This window comes from Aythya ferina, assembly GCF_964211825.1.
Source record: "Aythya ferina genome assembly, chromosome: 3".
In the NCBI taxonomy this organism is placed as follows: domain Eukaryota; kingdom Metazoa; phylum Chordata; class Aves; order Anseriformes; family Anatidae; genus Aythya; species Aythya ferina.
In genome coordinates, this window is record NC_140298.1 from 61385735 (window position 1) to 61398077 (window position 12343).

At 43.4% G+C, this 12343-nt stretch overlaps 1 long non-coding RNA gene across 1 annotated transcript in view; it reads left to right on the forward strand.

Moving 5' to 3' along the window:
- The first annotated feature begins 6555 nt into the window (after positions 1-6555).
- The window catches only part of LOC311434264, a 67159-nt gene continuing 61371 nt past the window's right edge, over positions 6556-12343 (forward strand). Inside the window, exon 1 of the long non-coding RNA XR_014691347.1 lies at positions 6556-6758. This is a non-coding gene — a long non-coding RNA (uncharacterized lncRNA). The remainder of the gene's footprint in view (positions 6759-12343) is intronic.

Sequence of the window (12343 nt, forward strand, 5' to 3'; positions counted from 1 at the left end):
ATTAATGGCTTGCGTTCTCTGTGACGGAGGAGTTCATAACAGCATGGGGACAATTAGGGGACGCTCTCCTTAGGTTTACCCGGCTTGCCCTGGCCTAAAAACAGTTAGCAAAAAAAAATAGAAAAAAAAAATAGCAAAAAAATAGCAAAAATGGTTCCTCGACTGCTGTCCTTGCCCCTGCGGAGGGAATGCTTGAAGTATTTCCCCAGGAAGGAGGGTGCTGAGGAGCTTTCCTACAGCTGAGGCGCTCCATAGCGAGGCTGAGGAGAGGCAGGGCTGTTGTTATGTTGTAATTGCCCTCCTGTTACTCTACCGGTATAACTCCTTCCGCGGATGCTCTTCTTAGGAATAATGATGTCTGGTTTTCCATTCATTTAGTTCTTAATTCCCATTTACATTTCCCTAAGCAGATAAGTTTCCCTGTGTTCATGCAACAGTCTTAAGTATTCTCACCAAAGCGTTTCTCCCAGGAAGGCTGAGGCGAAGTTCTCCCTACAAACTCTGAATTAAGCAAACCTTGCGTGTCTCCCGCTGTGTCAATGAGGCCAAGAGCGCTTTGAGCCCACACAAGGCTGACACAGCAACTTCTGCCATCATCTGTTTGCTGATTGTCTGCATTTGGGTGCAATACCAAAAAAGTTGACCCCAATTTTAGAATAACCACCACTTTCCCACTTAGCATTGGTGCTGTTTTATCTCTGTATAGATATCTCTGTAGATATTCTGCCTTCCCCAGCAGAGAAGATTGGTTTCTGCTAACTCATGTGACGCCAGATCCTAAGGACCATTCAGCCACAATTTAAGTCAATTAAGAGTCTGAGGAATCAGGCAAAACTTCATCAAGATAAGCTACTAGAAAGCAAGCTTTTGCCAGCACAGGCAGCACTGTAATTGTAAGCAGTTGATTAGAACCATGATTGTCCTAATCAACAGAGCTACTCGGGCTTTATCTGACCTCTAATTTGTTGAGCTAAACTGAAATAATTCTGATTTAAGTCAAAATAAGAATTCACACGTCCCTTTGCAGCAAATTAAACCCAGCTAAACCAATGTAGCTTTGCATGTAGACAGGCCCTAAGGCAGCAAAATGTCCAACAGCAGTGACAAAGTGTTTGATGGTTGTCAGAGAACATGTGTTTTTACTTTCATTGTGGCAGGAAACACCATAGGGTCAAGGCTGCAAACCACTGTTTATATTGTTCTTTCTTCTACTTACTTATTATATAACCAATTTGCAGTGTCCCATTATGTGCCACGTAGGGTGCCTTTAAAATTAAACCCTGTTATGGGCATGTTTTTAAATAACATCCACAAATTTTATTAATACTGGGAATGGGAGAGCTTATTTACAGCCAGTGCTTGTACTAAATTTTATTGGATCCGCACTTCAAGCATGACACCTGCTGAAAGGACAAGTCCAAATGCAGGACAACATTTTGACCTTCATGCAGTTCGGAATGGAGTAGCCCTTCCACTATATTGCTTCGGCACTGTGGTGAAAATTCAGTTGTCTGAGTATTACTGAGTATTATCTTCCCCTTCCTCCTGCAATTGTTCCACTCCCCCATTGTTTTGGGGTTGCTTTTTTTTCCCTGTCTTCCTCTCATTCTCTTTAACTTCACCTTGACTCTGCTTCTTCCTTTTCCTTGAGACATTTTATTCATTTGATGCGGGGTCCACATCACCGTCCTTTTCTTTTGTGCTGTCTAACTGTATTCCTCCCACTTCACAGTGTCCCGTTTCTCATTAACAGGTTGTGCTCACGAGCAAGTGACCTTCAGTTGGCTGAGCTCTTTTCGAGGCCTTGTTCCATCTCACCCTGGGTGAGGAAAAGTCATCTTGAGCAGTCTCTATCATTCCGCTCCAATTTGGTCATACATATTGAAGGTTTTTTACCGATGTATCAAGCACTCACCATGTTTGCAGATTGTGTAGGTAAAATGCAGAAAAACTTATCTGTCAGGATTTCAGTGGAGTGTTTATGTAGCGCTGAATGAAAAAAAAATAATAAAAAAGATTAGTTAAGAAAATTGGGAATTAGTGCAGAAAATGCAAGGCAAAAAATCAGCTGAAAGAAAAATTAAATGATTTTCTCAATCTGCTTTGCTACACAGTTGCACAGTGCTGGCAAGAGAAAAGGATAAAAAGGAAAAGGAATGAAAGCCAGAGGTCAGTGAAGGTCACCTGTGCATATTTCAGCGCTGACTTACGCTGGTAAAATGTACCAAAAATTACGGCCTGAACTTGCAAAATGGAACAACCTTCAATAGGACAATGCGTTTCTCAGATCTGGGGTATTAAGGTATTTCTAGCAGAAAGTATCTTTGCCAGCATGAGAGGCATTGAAAACACATTTCAGTTGAAATACTGTGTATAATTCCACTCATACGTATTCAGGAAAGATTAATTAAAACCAGAACTTCACCAGAAAAAGGTGAGTGGGCTGCTTGGGAAAATAGGAGTAGAAAATGTGGTTATTGCGAGAAATTAAAAGATTAGGACATGTTTAGCCCAAATAACTGTTAACATCTTTTTTTTTTTTTTTTTTTTTTTTTTTTTTTTTTTTTTTCTCTCTAAAAGTGTAAGGAGCTATATTTTGGTAAATTTTAAGATGTGTTTTAGTGATAAGGAATACATTGGAACTGGCAGTTATTTCACCCAAACTGGAAATAAGAAAAAGACTTTTAGTTGTCAGAGAGGAATGAGATTCCAGAGCACTCTTCCAGTAACAGTGGTATGGGTGAAAGTAAAATCAAACTCAAATCTCTAGATGAGGGTTCATGCTTTAAGAAAAGGGTTTCTGTGGTGTGGTTGCTTTCAACGACCCAGGCAGCCCTCACAGTCGTTTTGTGATGCAAGGTGGCAACCATGAAGTCACAGTGAAACAGAACTTTTTACTTGCAAGGAGGGGAAACAGTAATAACCCATTTGAGTCAGTTCACCTATATTCAGGACAATACATTGAGGCTATAAAAAGAAAATTACTGAACTCACTGGTGTATAAGTGTGACTTGTGCTAGCAGACCTGGATATAGAATAATTAGGAAGCAGTGAGTAAAATTTTGCAGCTCTGACTACTGCAATTACCTCTACAGTTTCAGGAAAGTGTCACCACTGGCAAAAGGTGGAACAATTTTCCATCTGCTGTGAATCATACCATTGAATACCGGGGTAAGGTGGTATCGGGAGGGCAGTGTTGTGAGGTGCTGGAAATGTTACTGCAACCTGAAGAACAAATGCATTACATCCCCGTGTCCTGCACACCCTCACACTCCACTGTCAATAGTTAAACAAAATAATAATTAAAAATCAATGCTTGCATTACCTCTATCTCTTATCTTCCCTCCTTCGTCTCCTCCTAAAGAGTTCGTGTTTTGAAAGTTCATGTAAAAGGTTCCCTGACTGCATTTTTGGAGAAATACTGCACCGAACTGAATTCTGCTTTCCTCCTGATCTTCAAACAAACAAACAAAAGCAGCTGCCACGGTGTTCAGCAGAAATGAAAACCACATTTTTTTTCCTACAAAGCATTTTCCAGAAGACTTGATTACATCTTTGTAAGACAATTGCTCATCAATGATTATACTGGTAAGGGAGCAGTATGGGATTGCGTATTAACTGGAGAGTAGAATCAAGTCAACTAAAAATACGTTGAACTGGAATGTTGAAACAAATTACAGGCCAAATGTTAATCAGATGAGTAATACCGAACGTGTGAACTATGGGCTGTTGAAGTTAAACACGGTTAGAGTTGTCAATGTCTCAATTGTTGGGGTGGGGCGGAGCCCAGATCCTCCGTGACCTTATGCAGCTGTTTAAGGCCGAGATGTGAAGATCGGGCTTTTCTTCCACGCAAATATGTTAGTGAACAAACTAGCGTAAGATACAGTCTCAACTGAGACTTATTAACCATTTCCTACTAATTACTTGGACTAGGCACAGGAGTGGGACCTCTTAGAGCATCAACCAAGCTGTAAACTCTGGGGATACTCTCATTTTTCAGAAGTGTGTTTAACCTTGAGGCTGGTAGGCAGATGCTTGGATGTTCCTCAGGTGGAAGAAACCACACGGCTCCTTCATCAGTATAGACACCTTCCATCCTGTTCACTCACGACACCTAGTCCTCTACTTTGGTATGCACATTGAAGAAATGGGCTCATACTTGTAGTTGCAAACTTGTTGCTTCTTTGGAAATTTTGCGTGGAAGCCAGCTGAAAATTTTACTTTTTTAAACTCAAGTTTTCTACAAAGAACAATGAAAAACCAAGGTCTTCAATTCAAACTCTTGTTTTCCCAGATCATTTACTAAGTGTTCAACTTCTCTTTCAGTATCTTTCAGTCTTCACCATTATTTTATTTTTTTAATTTTTTTTTTGTCACTTAGTATCTGGCTACATTTTGTTCTCAAAAACCTCCTCTTCCTCTACAGCTTCATCCTCCCTGCATCCTCCCTGGTTTTACAGGTGATATGCATGCTGTACCATCTAGCCACATCTAACGCTTAACCTTCTTCTCCTCTGCTCATCTATCCACCCCTGAACTTCCATACCTCTACCTGCCCTGCCAGTCCCATGCATTACCCCTCACTGAATGTACATTTTCTGTTCACAAAAGTTTCTTCTTGTTTCACAACAAGAAACTTGTTCCCTTGTGCTGGCAAATCCCTTCCTTGTCCTTTCTCCACCACCGCAGAGAAAAGTGACATCCTCCCAGCTCCTTGTTCCCTTTTCTTCCCCATGTGAAAGCTGCTTTAGGGCTGTGCTCTTCTTCCACTATTTCCACAACCCTAAATTCTTTGCTCTCTGTTCAGGGTCCTTCTTTTCCCCATCACAGCAGATAAAGCTTTCACTACCCTCCTCCCTGTTTCTCATTGCCATGCAGCAGCACCTCGCCACCCTCGTGCCCCTTCTTGGGCCGTGATGTTCTCTTCAGCTTCAGGCCTTCCCTTTGTGGTCCTGCATTGTTCTGCCACGGCTTTAATTCAGGGTTTGTGTCTGTGCTTCTGGTCCACCTCAGCTTTCCTCTGATCACTTCCTTCCTTACCTCCTCATGCTTTCCTCTGATGGCTCTCATTCATGCCGCCCTTTTCACTCCAGCCTGGAACAACTGCACTCATCTGGTGAACCAAATCCGCTTTGTCTAAAGTCAAATCTCCCTATAAAACAAACTTCTGCCATAAAGCCTACCCAGCTCAGATTGCTCTGCTGAAATACATCCCATTCCTCTATAAGAAAAACAAAGCCTGTTTCATAACAAAACAAAAAGAACCGAGCGAGAGGCTGAGTACACGATTAATTTTTGCCAGTTGCTTTCTGCCAAGAGCAACATGCTCACTCTTATCCCACTCCTCGGATTGTCCTCCCCTTGTGCCTCGTGTTTGTCCTTTTGTTTTGTTATCAGTTTCCGAGTCCTTCCTGACGGGGCCTGACCGGATCCCGTGCTTGCACTGGTGTAAAGCGAGGAGGAGTAAGTCACTGCAGCGAGCTGAACTTTGCCATGATGGCATTCGTCTGAAAGGAAGGCGAATCACCCCTTTGTTTTAACATTAGCTAATAAAGACTGCCCAGCTTCACTCCAGCTTTCTGGTTTTAATTAATCAGAATTAGCATATACATCTCCATGCACTCTTTTTTTTCCCTTTGTGGGCTCGGCCACTTTGAAGAAAACCTTGTTGGCATGCCTTCCTGGTTATTCTATATCTTGACGTTAAAAAAAAAAAAAAAAAGACAACCCCAAAAACTGAAGTAGCATAAAACTCCCACGCACACAACAGGATTAGCTGCTACGGTGCCGGGGAGCCCTGGGAGAAGCTCTCCCCGCCTGCCGAGAGGAGCTGCTGGGGAGGCGTCCAATTCCCAGCCCTCCGTCCCTTCCCTGGTATTTGCACAATCCGGCTGCAGCGACTTCCCGGTCCTAATTGGAGCCTCTGGGCATTATTGTGTTATTATTATTTAATAAACAACCACATAAAACGCTGGTTGACATTTAAATAAGAGTAAAGAAAGGGAAGCTCTGACTCCTAGGCTGTTTTGTTTTCCTGTTGACTTCGGTGGAAGCCGGCTTTCTGTGCAATACCTGCACCGGCATGACACATGCTCACCCTCATGGTTTGGGGGAAAGCACCAATGCGGATAAGTGGGGCAAACCTACTGCAGCTTCCAGCCCTGTCGTAACATAAAACATAACCTGGGCATACCCAAGTAAAGTGCATTAATGACTTTTCCTACCTGAGTTATCCTGAGCGAGTATTCAGCGTTCTTTCCTACATTGTTACCCGCAGCATGTAGTTTCTAGTGGTTATCTGAAAGGCACAGCCATCATCGGGATGCTCTTAGCGGGAATAAATGGAAGGGAGAACTTTGTTTTTGCATTCGATCGTAAGTTTGAGACATTTCAGAATAGGAGTTATCCTGACAAAAGAAAACAATCTGTCCTTGAAGTGAACGCAGAGGAGCACAGCTCGTTCAATAAGGTTTTGAAAGAAAACAAAGAGCTGAAGGCCAGAACTGACTCCTTCAGAAAGAAGTATAAAATGAGACAGGGCTCAAAGCGCTTAAAATACTTCGGTGACAGGCAACAAAGAAATGCCTGTTACCATAATTGCTTGAATTAAGTAAAGAGCCAGAAAATCTTGAGAACTTTTTAAAAAGTAGAGGTTTGATGTGTGGGGAGTGTAAGAACAAAATTCTCTCGGGCCATGGCCGGAGCCCTGAATCAGCAGAACTCTTTTCCTTGAAGAAAGTGAAAAGTAGAGGAGGGTGAGTACATACACCCTTATTATCCTTGCTCATTGTGGATCAAAGAGGTGGAATTCTCAGGGCTGCCAGCTCGCCAGTTTCCTGCAGTGAATCTGGTGCAGGTTGGGCTTAGTTCTCTCTGTTGGGCAATCTCTCAAACACTCTAGATGATCAGGTCCTATAATGGACTTCTTATGAGATCTGAATCTTATTTACTGGCTTGTATGTGGTATAAATATTTTAAAAGCATTCAGTAGGAGTGAAGCATTCCTGCATTTACAAAAATTATACACATGTATGCTTTAATTCCAGGGAGTTCACCCCTCGTTCTTCCCACCATTTCATTACATGCTCGTTCTCCCTGTGTTTTATATATTAAATGCCTCGTGGACTGGTTCGCTTGCATTTACATATGTGGACGGTAATGATTCTGTGATGTTGCTTGGAACTTCTGCATGAACATGTTATATAAAGGCAGTGTGGGCATGACAAATGTATTGCAGATTCTTCATAGATAAACACAGTCAGTGATTGCAAATATGAATGAAGCTGTGTGCAAGTTTTAATATCTAGGCAGAGCTTTTAAGTGCGTAACACCTGTAACCACAACTGTCAGTGCAAACAGGGAAACTAGTTTTAAGGCATTTGAGCTGATTTAAAAGTGCTGGACTTTGAAATACTTCAGCTGGCATGGTGCAGATGTGTTCGTCCTCCGGCAGGTATTTAAGTGCATAAACTCTGTTATTAAAGAATACAAACTTTATTAGCAGATGATATACCAGAGACGTTGGGAAAACAGGTATCTGAACAGTGAGACTGCCTTATGAGGCGAGCTGTGGGTTTAAAGACATGTAAATCTTACTGGGAAATGGATTAAAAAGAGAGGGTTGATGGTCCCAGGGAGCTGAGTGTTAAGCACAGAGAGTTTTTTAGGTGCCAAAATGGAAATGTACAGGAGGGGTGGTGGATTTGCATCAGTATCCATGTATCTGGTAGTAGGGTTAGATCAGAAGCAGAGAGCTTTCCTATGAAAGACACTGCAGGGCTATGCAGCATGAGAAGAGAATGGGGTTGTTAGAATATGGACTGTAGTAATCTCCCCCTGAAGGGAGACTGAGCAACTGTTTCTTGTGAGAGTACTGAAACAATAGTAAATTGCTACCAAAAACGTAGAGAGATGCGTCCTGTAAAGTTTTCTGCTGCATTTTATCAAAGTTGTTCATGTTGCAGGAAGAAGAAGGTACATGGCAGTGCAAGACTTTAATCAGCACAAAGGCAAAACAAACCTCTCTCAGCCTTTTCTTTGTGCAAGAATATAAACCTCTGCTTGTTTTGTTATTCGTTGAAGGTAAAGTTGGCATGAACTGGCCTGCAAAAAATTTCCTAAATGTAGAGTTCAGGTTCAACATGTGAAGGAAATTTGTTTTCAAATTGACAGATGTCCACCTGCTCAATCTAAATAACACCATATTAAGTGTCTGTTGAACTGCTGGAAGGAAAGTTATGTTCTGTAGGGAGAGAAAATGAAATTACCTTTGCGATTGCGTCTCTTTAGAGCTCAATCCGAACTGTTATTCATGGAAAATCAAAAGAAGGCCATCTTCAAAATGTCCAGTAGACTGAAGAAGCTGGGCTGGGAGCACCTCATTTGACAACCTCGACTGTTGTTTGCTCCTGCAGAGTACCTGGAAACACCAGTAAAAAAACAAACAAACAAACAAACAAAAAAAAACCAACAACAACAAACACGACAATAGTCCCATTGTTTTTTAGAAACTATTCTGTATAACATTAGGATGATGTCAGAGGTTGATTATTAGTTAGGTTGTCCCAATAAGAACAATTAATTTGGGGGCAAAAGGCGGTGAGGACCCTGTCAGGCACTGAACAATGTTTTCGGTTTTCATGCACTGAATCATCAGTGTTTATAGGCCTCCAACATGTAAATCACCCTGAGGTAATCTGGAAGGGAAGGATATGAATAAGCCAATTAAATTGGCAAAGAGCCTAAGGAACACCCTGTTTAGGGATAAAATCACATGCCTGTCCTAGTGCCAATAGTTTGGGAGAAAGAAATGAAGTTCAAACCTTTGTAATTCATTTCTTTGCATAGAGACATGATTTAGAAGACTTTGGTCTTCTCCTTTTGTGTGCGCGAGATCAGGTGACTGAGATAAGGTAGTCAGTAATGTGTTTTGTGCAGGTAACTTTTATTTTGATGACACAGAAGGATGTCATCCAGGTTGCAGAGGGTGTAGGAACTGGTTGCCTCACTTATGGTAATTATTTCTTATTCAGTTTTATGATATGAGCATACAAAGGACTGAATTGCCCTTTACCTTTCTAAGTACCTACCTTTTTTTTTTTCCCCTTTGGAAAGGGAGGCACTATTTTCCATCCGGAAACCCTCTCCACCCGACTCAGCAGTAACTAGCATACTTTAAGTTCCCTTGCATCTAAATAACAAAAACAACTGTTCTCTTCCTACCACATGCCAAGCCCATGCCTTCGAAGGTGTGAGGTAACGGGGAAAAAAGGCAGAGGTGAAGAAATCTTTTCTCTGGAAGTTGTGCGGGGGAAATAGTATTTGCATTCTTTGTTTACTTTTCACAGTATGAATGGGCAAACGGGCCCTTTTTGTGTTTTTGAGAGGCTTGCTGTACTTGTTGGAAGTCTAGCTAGATATTTCTGCCATCCTGCCCAGATCTTTGAACTCAAAGGCCAATTCCAGTCAGAAAAATAGCTGGCTCTCTAGAAGAGACATACCCTGCACATGCCTCCTCTGGCAGAAAAGCTCAAGCAGAACCCGTGGTTGACATCAGACAATTTATGTGGGAGTGGAACATCATGACCTCCCCAAGTGTGGGAGAAGCTCTAATTGGCATTTGTACACTATTAGGCATCAGAAATATGTCATAAACACAAATCCATAGGAAATCAGGAGTCACCAGATACACTTTTCACTTGTTTAAGGCACTTTCAGGCCTTAGTTCTACAGACACCATTAAGAACAGGGGAGATGCAACCTCTTCTCTTTCTTCTCCATCCTCTTTGGTCTTAGAATTACGTTCCTGGTTGAAGGGACTCAAGTCCCAGAGAACAAAACCATCCAGAAAGCAACAGAGACATTAGGTCACTGGAGGCACCACCTAACCCCCCTCTGGATGCCTTGCAAGTAACAGTACCAGGAGATCCTAAATACAGATGCGTGGACTGGCAGAAGACCCAGATAAACACAGCCATTCAGGATGGTTTAGATTCCTTTCGCCTAACCCCAGCCATCTGATAGCTCGCCATCTAGCCTCAGCTGGTCTCCACTCCCTGTGGAGACAAAGAGGCACCTTCCAGGAACAGTTAGTTCCAGCCCAGAATAAGCACAAAATGGGTGTGATGAGCTTTTCTTTTTCTGTCTTCATGCTTTGTGTGCAGAGGAGGCCTCGATGACGACCTGAACTTATTAGACAGCTCGTGTTCATCGAGGTGAGGCCCACCTGGGTGCTCAGCTCCCTTGGGGCCTGCCCATGTGTTGTTAACAGTGAAGCAACCTCCCATTACCAGAGGAACGCTTGAAGCTTTGCACCAGAGTGTCCCTACGAGGGTCCCCTTCATTTTGAGCTGGAACTGAGTGGATCTGGAAGTCCACTCAGCCTCTCAGCGATGTCTCTGGCCCTTACTCATTTTTAGCCATTCAGAGACACTGCTCAGCGCTGTGAAAAGAAGCAGAAATAGCTGCTTTCACTTCTCTGTTGGCGTGCGGGCCCTGCACAGAAACAGGAACCAAAGCAAGGTTAAGCAGGGTTTAAAGGAACAAGACAGTGTTCGGCAGAAGAAGGGAGAAGCGCATGAGCTGGCCAAGCCTAGCAGCAGAGCAGTGCCCGTAAACTGTTGATATGTCCCCAGGGAAACGAGGGACAGGGGAAACAGCAGAAAGCTGGGCAGCACAAAACACAGAGCACACAATCCAGCCCAAGTCCCCTTGTCTCAATAGACAGCGCTCTAGAATCGCGGTGACCTTCCTCCTGCCCTTGTGAGGCTGAAATATGTAGCGCAGCTGCAGGACATAGTTCATCGTTTATCAGGGGTAAATACAGTTCTGGATAGGAACGGGGAGGTGAAAAGTGTTCGGCACACAGCGTTCGCTCGCGTGTTGTAACTTGCTGCTCTGAGAAAACAGAACGCTTTGTCTTCTGGTAACGCTGGTGAGTGACTCCTTATCATAACCTTGCAAGAGGTTTCAAGTGCTTTCATGAATAGGAAGATGATTAAGATGACACATCAAGGTTTTCTGAGTGCTTATTGCTATTCAGCAGCATCCTCATGTTTTTCTTAGTTTTCCTTCCAAAACAAGGTGTTTCTAATCGCTGATGTGATTGGTAAACCACATCCTCTCACTCTTGGTGGCCCCGCTTGCTGTGAAGCTCAGGCAGAGCAATAGGAAACTGAGTTTAAATGAGGAGCTGTCAGAGCCACAGCAGATAATTTGGCTGAAAGACACCGAGGTGACCTCTGCAAAGGAGGCCTCCCTTGCTCTGAGCAGTCGCTGTGACAAAACCCAAGGCTAAAAATGAAGTGACCTGACTAAAGAGCTTAGGGGGAGAGAGGCTAACTGGGGGATTTAGAAGATACGGTTTGTAGAGGAGATAGAGAAGATAGCTGTGTAGCTGGGGAACAGCTGAAAGTCTTGCCCTGAACGCATCCATAAATCATCATGCCAGGTAGGGTATTTTCTCTTCCCCTGACTGTTTTGCAGGCTGGGAGCCTGCTTCGTCCACAGCTGCTTCTCTTCAAGAGTCCATTAGAGTCCCAAGTCTCGGTTTGGAGCAGGCTGTGTATGAAAGATGTAATGCTTGTCTCTGCCATGCAGCTGGAGAGTTAGGTCTGCAGACTGACTAAAGTGCCTTTTTTCGAGGAGAGGACTCATATTAATTACCCTACATCTAAGGAGATCTAATTTCAGAAGCACAAGGACGCAGAGGGAAAAAAAGGAAGCCGGATTTTTCCAGAGCTGAAGCGATGGTATCGGATGTGTGTCACCTGGAGTGCCTCTGGGCCCTCTGGCCACCCTGCTTGTTAACAGAGGAAAGAAAAATGACTGAGGCCGATGTTTTCAGTGACAGACACCCCCAGAGTGCAGATGGTGTCTTTTGCATAGGGCTGAGGGGGCTGCAAGAGACAGTGCAAGGGCTGAAAGGTTTTCCCAGGTGTCTGATTGCTTCTGGGGCTGTAAATGAGTCCTGACCATGCAGATCATCAGCACAAGTTTCACCATGCTTGCAAAGAGAAGTAGCTCTGGTGGTTTCCTTTTCTTCGAAGTGTTTTACACTTTCTGCAAAGCTGTGCTTGGGGTACCTGCGTTATAGGCATGCCCGGTTCAGAGGAGGTCAAGTTAAATTTATGTTGTAGCCTCGCTTCCTTAATTTAACAGGGCAGAGAGAGAAATTCCAGGAGCCACACACCTTGAGAGTTATTCCAAGTTGGTTCCAAAGAGCAAATGCAAAAGTAGGTATGCTTCTTGACGTTGCCACCTGTGGCACATAGCCCTTCCTGTCTGCTTTTCCAGCTCGTCCCCCTAAGCTCTGTAGCCCCAAGGGCCCAGTTGACACCTG